Here is a 13,213-nt window from a genome sequence, read left to right on the forward strand (position 1 = left end):
GAACTGCATGCAACTGTTTTTTTTTTTTTTTTTCATTTGCTGTTTAAGGCACATTATGGAAAAAAAGTGATTTTTTAAGTTTGAGTTTGTTCTTGAGTGCATCTCTTGTGAYGCATTTGTTTGGCTATTAGTTGCAATTTAGTCTTAGTTGCCTCTTTGGTGGCATGCATTTTTCAAATATATCCTAGTGATGAGGGAGTGACTGTTTCCAGGATTAAGGGGGCCCTCTAAGACATAATTTTCACTGCCTTCGGTTAGTCACTAAACTACTGAAAAAGTTTTATTTTAGCTCCCTGAAGGAGCCCCCTTCTGGTGGTTTTAGTCTTCAGCCACAGTCTTTCACTTCAGAAGAGATTGCTCCTGATGTTGTCATGCAGGCAGAGAACAGGATCCTACCAATGCGCTCCTAACTTTCTTTTCAGCAGCATTGCAATTAATCATATACATGGGTCATGTATTGGATTGTCAGTCAAAAAACAGCACACAGTAGCAAGTGAATATTTTGGGGCAAATTTTATAAACTGAAGAAATCCAATTTGCAGCCATCTCTCATCAGGAGAGATGTCCCTATTCAGCACTCTAGAAAGCTTGCAGAAGGGCAGCYCAGCTCCTTGAAGACTTTCAGGAACTGATGTTGATCTCACTGCTTGTCAAGGCCACGCTCTTACATTTCTGACCTTGTCACTCAATCTCAGTACGTTCAGATCCATCTGTTTGAGATGATTATGCAGGTCTATCTGCATAATCAGAAATAACCCATTCTCCCTCTCCTTACAGTTTATTTTTGGTAAGTGTCTCTTTTCAAGGATTTGGATGCTCTCTAATGAAATGGTAAAAAGTGCCATTTCACAGTCCTCAATTTTACTCCTTTCTAGAAACTGTCTGCATATGTAACCTTTAAGCAAGCTTCCTCCCAAGCAGCCAAAAGATGCATTAAAAATTCACAATTATCTCTCTTCAAGGAAAGTCTCTGTTTGCCCTCCAGGCAAATTATGCTTTAAGCTTGCTTTGCAGGTTATGTGATATAAGGTAAGAGCAGATCCGTGCAAGTCTGAGACCTTTATAATTGTCCCCTTTGTCACAGTGTACAAATACTTCACCGTCCTTAGGATAGTTATCCTCACACCACTGCTGTGAAACAGACAAGGGCTAGAGCACCTTTTACAGGSGTACTAGGACTCCTTTCTTCTCATTAGGTGCTTTTCAACAGTAGCTCTAGAAGAAYACTAGGAAAGAAATAAGTATCAGCTCCCCTGCTTTAGAGAAGAAATGGAGAAACAAGTAGTGATCAAGTGTATAGTGCCCTTGTTTTAACTCTAAAATCAGGTTTAGATACAATTTAGGTTGTAAGTCCAAGTGTGGAATCCTACTTTGTTAAGTAGGATTACTTACATTCATTTGCTTACATTCATTTGCTTTTCATTCATAAGCACTTACTTTTCATTCATAAGCACTTACTTTGTTAAGCACTTACATTCATTTGCTTTTAGAAAAGATCCCTCAGATGCTAATTGCATTTCTGCATATGTTCAGGACAGCTCGCATTTTGGCAGAGCTGAGCCACTATGCGTTTCCTTGTAGGGTACAGTTGGATCTTCAGGGTAAGCACAGTCCTGCCTGCTTTCCTGACAAGCACAGCTTGAAAAGCCTACTCAGAACAGGCCTAAAATGAAACTACAGAGATGCACAAAATGATCACACATACCTTTTTTCCGAAAGAAGAATGATTGAAAAAGAAGAAAAYTAAGTCCCACTTTCTGTTCTGTTGCATTTTATTTGGTGACTGTTTAATATGAAGTGCAAATATGTCTTTAGGAGGCAGATCTTCCTTTTCCRGAGTAAGTGCCCCAATTACTGCGCTACATAGTTATGCTCCTCTTTGCTCCCTCTCTAGCCACTGGCCTAGAACATTTTTTTTAAAAGCTCTATGTCTATCCTGTGTATCACTGTTGTTTTTTAAAGCATGTTCTTAGCTGCCTCCTCCAGAATGYAGGTGGGTACCTTCGTGGGAGCTGGAAACCAGGAACACACAACTCCCTTGACAGCTGTAGCTTTATGTAACTTCCTCAAGATAATACAGGAAGCACATGTCATCTTGAAGGGACTTGAATGCACATCTCTAAAATGTAAGACCAGCATCCTGGCCCCTATACCATACCAACTAAAGTAACATAGGACACTATTTTGCTTTCCTGACAGAGTTTAATTCTGTCTTCCTCAAGATAATACAGGAAGCACATGTCATCTTGAAGGGACTTGAATGCACATCTCTAAAATGTAAGACCGGCATCCTGGCCCCTATACCATACCAACTAAAGTAACATAGGACACTATTTTGCTTTCCTGACAGAGTTTAATTCACACCTTGCACAAACTCATCAACTCCTACATCTAAAGTTCAAGAGTTTAATCTTATTTCTCCAGCAATTCTAGGCCAACATTCTGCTCTTCTGTAATTCAGGTACCATTTATGAACTGTTTTAGTCGATTTGATATTGCAAGTTAAACYGATTTTCAATATTAATAACATGACTGTAGGAGTGTTACTCCTCCAGGATTAACTCCTGAGCAGTTGATCTAATTTACTTGGAATACTTGAGATATTTCTCTTTTCTACTCTTGATGTCCAGACATCATTTTGGTTACAGTAGAGCATGTGAATCTCCTGAAGGTTCTTCCAGCATTTCCTCACTGATCACCTCATCAGGTAGATGCTGCTTCCCATAGCGTAAAGATTTTACTGATTAATTTGTCATTGTGCAAGGCAACAGTAATTTACTGGGAGCCAGAAAACATATTGTCCATGCAAGAGAAGAACTGGGCAGACTGTGTAGAAAAGAATGCGCATGGCGTTGGAGAAATGCTAGATTTTTAGATTTAGGAGGCATGGGACCTTCAGGGGACAGAAATGAAATGTCTTAAAAGTAATGGAGTATTACATTCCAGTTCCCTAAAATAGGTAATAAATAAAGAATAATTGCTATCCAAGTCACCCTATTTTTTAAGTATGATGGTCAATAAATAAGCTCGGAATAGCTATGAATCACAGTCACTTTGAAATTCACTCCCTTATCTAAAGAATGAGTGGAAAATACTTTTAGACCCAGCACCTGCTGCTGCTGAATTCCCAGCTTTTCTGTGGTTTTACCATCACATTTCCCCATTTTAAATAAAGTAAAACASACTAGACATGAGATATTGCCAAATAACAAAGGTAAATGAACTGGAAAAATATTAACAAAAATATATAATTTTCTATAATAGCAAAGGGAATATTGGGTGAGCAATATTACAAGAGAGGGTTCTGACAAAAATAAAAACAACATAAAAACATTTAAGGGTTGAATGCCATTCCTTTAAAAGAAATGTGCCAACCTAAATCCTGATAAGTGGAATCTTTCTGTGTTGCTCTAACACAGAATATGGGTTATGAATCAATCTTAATTTATATAATAGAATGATTGCACATTTGTAATATGAATCAAATCTCTCAGGTTCTGTACTTGCAAAAAAATCACCTTTAGTGGCCCCACGTGAGAGCTCAGTGCCAAGACCACCCAGTGGCACGGTTTTACTTTGTGGGATGGAGGAAAATGTTTAGGCTTAAATTCTTGAGCAAACCTTGATTTTCAAATTCCTAACATATAGAATGGGAAGATGGAAACTCAGAACACACTGCAATAAAACAACTCTTTTMACTCAGAAAAGAAAAAGGCACTTGCAACTGTCACTTCAGGGCTTCATCTATGGGATAAGCCCCCCAGGGAGAAGAGAAAGGCTCCCGTCTTACAGAGAATTCAGATCCCCTGCTTCCAACATTGGCATTTGGGAGATTTAGAAGCTATATTRCTGAATCCTTTCTGCTACTCTGGGAGAGAAAGACCTAAAATGGGAAAGAAGGCTGGTACCATGTTAAACTACTTAAGAGGTCAAACAAAATCAGACTGCAGCCAGCAGTGTTTGGATTTTTCCTTTGGCTCAAAGACCCAGCTGTAAATCATCCAGCAAATGTGTACTTTACAAGGGGGTCAAAGGAAAAAACATCTGCCCATACTCAGCAGCCAGCTCAGTCCCCTCTCGTTGCCAAGTTCCTCAAAAGTGCCCAGGAGCGTCTGTTCCGCTGCACCAGGTCTCCTGCTTCCTGAGCTGGTGGGCTCCTGCCCGTCCAGAGCCTTCTGCATGCAACGTGACGGGGAAGATGCAGGCAGGAGGGGAAGAGCACTCCCGGTCAGCATTTGCTTGCCCCTTCCTTGACAAGGTGACAGCTTTCATGCTACATTTTTAATGCTAACCTAAAAGAGACTGTGGAAAGAGAGAGAGAGAGAGCAAGAGAGCCCTTCACTCCTTTGCTGGCTCATGTCCAGCTCTCAGGATTAGTAACCAAGTATGTACCCTAAACACAGTTTGTCTCCTTCAAGGAGCGAACTAGGAGTCCCARTGCAGTGGCGAGCATGAAGCCAGCACAGACCCGTTGCACTCAGTCCCAGTGCAAGAGCCGGAGAAGCTGGAGATGGTGACATCTCATCAGTGAGCTTGGCAGCATAGGAAAAGCAAGTCCATGGCCAGAGAGAGGGAAAAGAGGCAAAGAACAGAGACATTAAGAACAGGCATGGTGGAAAGCTGTAGGGACCTGTCCTGACCTGTTGTTGTTGTTGTTTTGCTRCAAATATTCATTCAAATATATGCATATAATTGTGTTTGTGTATTTCCCAGTGTCCATAGCTACCAGAAAGTACAGAATTGGTCAGTAATAACATAGACCGACTTTAAACAAAATGAGCTGTTCTGAGAGGCATTGAAAAAGGAACAGGCATTTCATGGATGTAGGGAAAGGTCTTTTTTTTTTGCCTTAATAGAGCTATAACTCTGCTGAGTGTTGGGCTGATTTCTGTCAGAGTAACACAAACRAATAGCAGGACTCCGGGGTGTGCTAAGTTTGCTGAACTTTGCAGCTACCTGCACTCCTGACATGTTTAGTGTTTCAATATGGGCTCCAATGGCAGCAAATCTGCAAAAGGCCTGGAAGGGATTTCTCATTTTTCTTTGAATGTGCCATCTACCAATCTGACTTTACTGAAAAGAATTTAGATTGGAGCCCATCTAGGTATTTGGCTATTACACTGGCTTCCTGCCTTCACCTTGAGCTTTTTTTTCTTTCCCCCTAGGCCTGGAAAAAACTCAGCAGCYAGCTTAAAAATGACAATGTCGTGACACCTAGTGGTGAGTAAAGCAAAGCTTTTATTTCTTAAAGAATTGCTAGTTGTTTTCCACAGACACGTTGCTCCCAGTCAGGTTGTAATGTGAGAGGTGTGGGCACTGTCCTCATGACTGTGAGCATCCAGGCAGCCTCTCACTACTTTTACAGGCCTGTGCAATGTGTGTGTCTTGTTGCATCAGACTACTGTGTCTCTCCACCGAAGGCCACGTTCATTAAGAGCCAACGTGCAGCCCCAGCTTGTACTCCTTAGTGAATGGGACATTAGTCATTTATACTGAGATCAGCCTGGGTGTTTTGYATTCAGAGAGAAAGGCATGATGGCAAAGACCTGGGGTAGGATCAAGTGGTAATTTCAGACTTTTTTTTTTTTCGTGTTAAATACTAATTCATCAAGACTGTTTTTAGACAGTGACTCAAAACTGCATTGTATGGCATGCAGCAAATTCCTGGCAGGCAATTTAAACTGACTCAGTTGCTGGCAAATTCTTTGCCTTTGAAGACTATTCAGAGTCTGCCTTGGTCAGCAGCAGTCGAAAAGCTTGTACTGGCTCCGATAGCATGACAAGAAGTCACACTGAAAAGCAGTAAACCAGTCTAGACATGTGCAAAGAAGTTATAGGCTCTTTCCAAACAGTGGCAAGCCTTAGAGATTTTTTTTTTTTAATGGAAGCAGAACAGTGTTGAGTTGTGCTAATGGTAACTAAGCTGCAGGCACCAAGTGGAAACCTTTCTTGGCATGTTGATCCAGCTGGTTGGGCACCAGCCATTTCTTTTTTATCACAAACATGACTTTTGGTGCAAGAGGTTTCAAGTCAAAACATCACTGTATGTTGCTTGGGAATACGTGCTTCTTTGCGTCTGTAAGAGCTGTAGCAGTGCTGTGTCCCAGTTTCATGTCCATATTTGTGCATGCTGTAACAAGCATAGTTTCCATTGCCTTCAATGAGAGAAACTCCTTCCCCCTGCTCCTTCAGGATAGATCCATGATAGAACTGTACATTGTAACGAACCAGTGGAAACGGAATTACTTGAATATACGTGATTGTCTTCATCTAAAGATTTATTTTGCTGCATGTATTAGTACCTGTAACTTCCCCATTTTGCTGTCTTGGGTATAATTAACTCCTCTACCACCACAGTGTCTGGATACTGTGCAAGTGAATGTAAAAACATTAGTTCTGTCCAAAGTGCTTCAGTTTCCATGCCTTGGATCACCAGCATGTGACCTATTCTGTGCCAGTATTAATAACCATTGCTCATGGCTTTCAAACAACTCAAACTATTTAAAAATTAATTCTGTTTACAGTACTTTCTAAAGGAAGTATTTTCTATGAGTGAATAACTCAAACTGACTAGTGGCTACCCACAAAATATGACTATCCAGTAACAAAATGAAATATTTAGAACAAGTTGTCAAGGAGTGGACATATAGCTGGAGCAAAAACCCAGCCAAGATCAGATCCAATGACTGGGAGTCTTTTAGCTGTCCCACACAGTTGCCGTGCTGCCCTGTAGTTCTGGCATAGGCAGCCCTAACTGCAGTGGCTCAGGCTGCTACTACTCCCTATTCCCTGCTATCCCCAGTCACAGTTTCCTTTTTTCACACTGGGCTGCAGGCCGTGTGGCTGAGGTTAAGTGCTCTGCTCTGCTGTCACTGCTAGAACTCTTGCAGTCATGAGCTGAGGCCCATAGGTCAATGYTTTGCCTTGGTTTTCCCTCTATAATATGGAGGTGGTCACTAACTGATGCATGACAGGMTTCTCCGAGGGCCATGGTGCAGTCCAGATATTGATGTTACTTCAGCCTTCACTGGCCACTGCCATTGCTGAAGAGAAACAGCAGGAAATGAAAGAGCAGTGACCTCAACTCTTCAGCCTCATAGCCCTCAAGACCTCGGACCCATAGCCTGAAATGTGCAAAGCAATCCTGGATGTAACAAGTGCCACATGGGGCAGAGGAGAAAGTTAGGTCCTGCTAAATCCTTGGGAGCTGCTTCCTCCATTTTGTATTTTCTGCTCTTACTACAGTCTCTAAACATCCCCCAAACAGTCAAAACCTAAAGGAAATCTTTGTTCTTCTAGTCTTTCTCTAGGAGAAGCAGGTTGACATGTTTATTAAGGAGGGAAGTTGCATCCAGCTTTAGGTGGGCTGTGCTAGCCTGCAAGAAGTCCTCGATATTGGAAGGCCAAAAGAGAAAAGTGACTGTGTGGGCTTGGCAAGAATGAGGTATTTCATCATTCTCCTGCCTGATAAGAGACTTGGCCACAGTCTGTGTGGGACATAGGTACTCCTGGACCTCTGACATTTCTTTCTCATGTGTTTTCTTGTTTCATCAGTGAAACCCCAAGGTGACAGACTCACTTGAAGTTAGACAACCACATAATAGCTGAGGTTGGAAAGGACTTCTGGAGACTGTGTGAACTAACCTACCTGCTCTCAAAGCAGATTGTTTGGAACTGTGTCCAACACTGTGTCCAACAGGGTTTTGAGTACTGCCAAACATTGAGACTCCATGACCTCTCTGGACAGCCTGTGCCAGTGTTTGAACACCCTTACTGATTTTTTTCCTGATATTTGAATGGAGTTTCTTCATTTTTTGACCTTTGCTTCTTATCCTTTCATTGGACACCACTAAAAACAGTATGGCTTAATCTTCATCACACCCTCCCTGCAAGTATTTATGCAGATTAATAAGATCACCTTCTCGAGGTTAAACAATCACAGCTTCTCCTTGTATGTCAGATGTTGCAGCCCCGTATTCATCTTTGTGTGCCTTTGCTAGACTTGCTCCAGTATGCCCCTCTTTCTTTTCTTTCAACATATGGTGTTGGTCTTTGCTTCAAAGGTGCATTGCTGACTCATGTTCAACTTGTTTCTTCCACCAGGAAAAACAGGTGTCTGACGTCTGGGTCCATATCGATGTCTAGCTCCATCTGTAAGTTTCTTTAGATTTCTAGATATAATGGCTTAAATTTCTGTAAATACATTGTTGGGCATGCTCTGAGGGATTTGCCTTTAGTACTACTTAATTATCCAGTATCAATGAGAAGTCTAGAAAGGTCTCTAGGCTGTTGGCCATTTTCACCTTCTGGATGCACTGTGGTGAGCAAACAGAAGCAGCCACAAGCGTTTGCCCCATAGTAGCCAGTGAATAACATTTTGCTATGCTGTAAGCTTTAATGGCATCCTGACAACTGCAGGATGGCTGGATTAAGCTACTCTTCCCAGTTACTTGCTTTTGTGCTTCTATCTTGTGGGCCAAACAGTGAAGTGAAGCTCTCTTTGCACACATGTGGGCTACCTATACTTCCATTTTGAATCCTACCACAGAAGGGAAACTTCACTCTCTAGCAATGTGAAAAACTTTTACGAGAAAAAAAACAACAGCAAAAAAAMCCAACTGCATTCTTCAAAGAGCAGCAAAAGCAGACATGATGGGTTAACACTCCAAAAGCAGGAAATAACCCTAACACTGTGTGCCATCACGTAGCCTAGTTTTCGGTTGAGAATTTGGGTGTTGCTTTAGATAACAAAATAGAACATGTGTTCGTCATTAATCTTCTTGAACATTTGTTTGGCCAGAAACTGTCTCTGGTCAACCCACTTATGTAAACAGGTCTGTGCTTCAAACAGAAGAGGTAAGATGTTATTTCAAGTACTTGCATTGTAGGCAAGCTCTCTTCTACTCTAAGGACATACAGCTAATGACAGCTTCTATTCTGGGGGCAGGTTTATATGTGCAGTTTAAATTTTGAAATTAAATAAAAAAGATGCCTTGCATAAAATGGAGAAATATTGCCTCCAAAATCTGCTGTTTGCCCCTATCCTCTTCAAGGTCTCAGGATCAAACACTTTTGCAGCAGGAGACATCTGGCTTGCAAATAAGTGAGAAGTTTTCTCTTCTTTCACTACCAAGTGGCAGAAGCTACACTCACTGCTGCTGAACTCCCTGGAGAGGTTTCCATTCATAGTTTAGTTTTTCACAGTTACAGCCATATACGAAAATGAAGAAGAAAAACAGAACAAATGATCTTTGTTTATTTAAGGAAAATAAATGGTGAAATGCGCTTTTCTCTGCTAGTTCTGAGCAAAAGTTGGTGGCTTTTATTTACACTTGAAAATATCACAAAAACTATAAAAATTAGCAATTGTACTTGTAAGATACTTGGGAAGCAAATTAAAAGGTATAACTTCCTACAAGCTGTATTTTCCAAGAGTTAGTCTATTCATTCCATATTAGTCTTGATCTAACAAACAACAAGTACAAGAAATTATCTACAGTCATGCCAGTGCAGTGGGAGCGTGTGAGCAGGGTGCAGGAATCTCTGACTCCTAATCCCTGCTGCTGCAGACTGCCTGGGAACCTTAAGCAAACCTCCTCATCTCCCTTTCCTCAATTGTAAAATGTAAATTATATCCCAGAACATGCCAAGAGCCTTTTACTTTTGCACTGCGGCTTCTTATGTAGAAAGAATTATGGCTTTACTTGCCTGAAGGTTAATCCAAGGCTCTAAACCCTCTGATAGGGATGGTGTCCAAATGCATGCAAGCGGCCCCAAGTTTGCGATAGACACTATAAATATTATATATTTATTTATATACTATAAATATTTAGCAGTCAACTTAGAAAACAGAAGAGGACTAGTCACAACTGAGCCAGTTCAAGAACATGGTGTCTTTACTCTGTTACAAATTTTGGACCCTGTCATGAAATGCTTCCTATATCTTAGAGATATAAAACTCTTGAGGTACAGTGTCATTTTAACCTGGAATTCAATTTACCCCTGACAATTTATTTAAGAAAGAAACAGGACTTAAGAGTTCTGCATTCAGTAATTGAGAAAACTGTGCTGAGAAGATGATGTTGATAAATAAGGACTAAACTTAGCAAACTAAGCAAGAGGAACAAAGCAAGAGAAACAGGACAATTGCACTGAGTCTTCATATTTCAGATGCTTGAGGTCCTGAAGAGAAAATGGTAGGTGGAAACAGAATTTGTTAGCCTTACAAAGATAGATGCTTAAAAAATGTGTTTTCTTTTCCTCCCAAATATTGCCTTGCAGCCACTCCATGTATGCAGTTTGGCCTGTCACACTGCATGTCTGTCACGTCTAGCCTTTATACCCCATTACTGTCTACAGGTGATTGAGGTCCATGGAAGGCTAGACTGGTTGTCTGGAGTTGTCCAAAAGTACAAAAGTCCAACTCAGACTGTTATATAAAATTATTATTTTTATGAAAGAAAGAAGAGATTAGAAGCAGAAAGGTTGGATGATCTAAAACAGATAGGTTGAAAAGACTCTGATAGTATTTAAAGCCATTAAAGTCACGGGATGATCACAGCAGTGAGAAAAATGGGAAGAAATGTTTGTAGCTGGAATAATTGGAATGCATTTTAGGTAATGTTTGTGGAATATGCTTGTCAGCCCTGCGTGTTATTTATATGAAGGTTAATAAATAGAGGCAGAGGCAAACATACTGTGAGATGAGAGTGTCCTCATGGCTGTCATCCTAATGTATTTTAGGGGGATGTTTCTTCTAAAACAGGGAGGTCCATCGTTGTGCTAATGTGCTTTCTATAGAAGCCTGCTATGGTGCTAAGCTTGAGTTTTAACTTAATGACAAAAACTCCTTAAATCACTGTCTTGGGGACYTTCATTTCCCAAGTCATAGCTCTGGAGCACATTCATTATCTGGATAAATTTGAGGACAGGAAGATCATAGCTGATTTTCTTTTTTTTTCTTTTTTTTTTTTCTCTCTCTCCTAAAAAATGAGCTCTGAATCTGAACAGCTTCATTGGGCCTTCTTATGATTTGAAAACTTAATCTTCCAGGATTCAGTATTCCCAGACTTCAAATGTATGCAGAAGTGTGTGAAAGGCAAACAAAGCCAAACACCTTCAAGAGAGCAGTCAAGATAATTTTGTACTGCCAAAATGCAACATTAGATTGTGTTATTTCATATTTTGTCTTCCAAAAGCAACTTTAAATTTCCCATTTTTTTTCCTTTTCTAAGGTTGTATTGTTTCTTCTCTTTTCTTTCCATCACCCTCAAATTTCCATCCTAAGGAAAATCAAGATTACAAGAAGTTCAGCCATTTAGCAACACAGGTAAAGTGAACAGTGTGATAACTGATGCTGCAGAAGTGGGCTGGAAGAATCTGGATTGCTTGGAAATGAGATCTTAGCTATGCTCAAACCTTGATACAATGCAAGGAAAAGTAAGCTGGGCAATGACCAACTACCTTAAAAATATATATATTTTTTTTGTTAAGTATGACACTTTTTCTTTGTGATCTCCTATGTAATGGATAAAATTTAAACTATCAGAATCTTAATTTTAAGCCTATATCTGGAGAKTTTTAGAAGTCTGCCAGCTGCTCTGGATAGAATTCCTGTAATAGGTAGGTATGTCCAAAWTTTTTGTTAAATTTGTTTGCTTATCCCTAATTTATCAGGGAATGAGAATTCTTTAACTTTGGAAGGGGATCAGATGGAAAATCTATCTAAATTAATAGACTGGCAAAGACTGCAGTGATTGTGAATGTAGAGTGAACAGACACGGCCTGAAACAGTTTACAGCTGATGGAAATTCAGATAGAGGTTTCAAGTAGTCAAGGTTCAACGTGGCCTTGGTATGAAGCACACTCTGTTGGGAAGGAAATAGCTTACTCTTTTATAATGTGAGTTGTCTGAATTGGACCTAAACCACTGCCCGTTTTTTGTATCTCTGAGTGTTCAGGCTGCTTGAAATCAGATCATGGCTCTAGCTTTGCAAACAGCCTCTTTCTTAGTGATCCAAAGCAAAATCCTGACTCCATCTGTCTCTATTTTGAGGATGTTAGTATGTTAATATCTGAATTTTGCTGCATTTCCTTGCCCCTAGAAGCAGAACTCTTTATCTGCCTGCTGCTGGTAGGTGCTTCTTAGGTGTCTACTCTCAAACTATATTTGGGGGTCACCTGGGGACACCTGGGGGTCACCTGGGGGTCCCCATCTGAGGGGACACCCTCTTGGAGGCAGCTTGTTTTTTGTTCCATCAGTGTGAAATGTCATTGTTTGTCAGTGTGCACATAATGTTACTGTGTGCACGTAATGACCATGGGAACACTTACGAGTCAATCTCTGTCAGATATCAAATACAAAACTAGAGGAAAATCCAGATGATTTTGGCAGACTTGCCCGCTTTGTTTTTCCAGACTAACAGACATAAAAGTAGCCACCTACCTGTCACTGAAAGTCCCAGGCTGAGAACATTTGAGCTTACAAAAATGAAATTCAGAAGTGGAAATGGAAAGATGGCTCCTGAAAACAGCTGAACCAAAGGGGAACTGCACACTTCTACCTGCTGCTGTATTCCCTCACATGTTTTACCTTCTTCCTGCAGGTTAAGTGAGTCAAAATGTTCTTCTGCCATTGCCTCATCTTCTGTTTTCTCTGTGTGTACAGCAAAAAATGCTTGTGGGGCCATTCCAAGTTCAACATTTTCTTTTTTGAAGGTTATAAGATTCTTCCAACTCCAGTCAAAACCTGGAGCCTGAGGCGGGTCCAGGTTGTGTAAGACCAAAATTCTGCAACAGGCAAGTGATATCTGTAGCCCCTTAATACAGTTCTTACTCTGAAGGTGTTGTTTCCTATGTGAGAAAACTCAGCTGAACTGACTGTAAACCATAACTGAAACTAACTGGTCTTACGCACACACAGTCCTGGCTAGCATAAGCAGAAAGCATTTGCACAGACATCCATTGTCCTGACCCACGGTCAGAGTTCAAACAAACACAATAAGAAAATTAAATTAGGAGTACAGGATATTGTCTCTCATTCTCTGCATTCAGGTTACTCAGATGGCAGAATCTGAAATTTATATGGCATTTTAATTGGTCATGAACAAATGCAAAATGATTCCAAGCTTTGATCTGAACAGATTTCATACATGAATATTTAACATTAACAAAACTTGCCAGAAGGACAACTCTAAATGTCCTTCTGGCAAGG

The 13,213-nt window shown here is 40.5% G+C and overlaps 1 long non-coding RNA gene across 1 annotated transcript; it reads left to right on the forward strand.

Moving 5' to 3' along the window:
- Positions 1-5,163: 5,163 nt before the first annotated feature.
- Positions 5,164-11,260, forward strand: LOC112944424. Its single transcript, XR_003248767.1, has 3 exons — positions 5,164-5,220; positions 8,104-8,153; positions 11,235-11,260. It is a non-coding gene; the product is annotated as an uncharacterized LOC112944424 (long non-coding RNA).
- The last annotated feature ends 1,953 nt before the right edge of the window (positions 11,261-13,213 follow it).

Source organism: Nothoprocta perdicaria, unplaced genomic scaffold (genome assembly GCF_003342845.1).
Source record: "Nothoprocta perdicaria isolate Ctin4 unplaced genomic scaffold, notPer1 scaffold_169, whole genome shotgun sequence".
Classification (NCBI taxonomy): domain Eukaryota; kingdom Metazoa; phylum Chordata; class Aves; order Tinamiformes; family Tinamidae; genus Nothoprocta; species Nothoprocta perdicaria.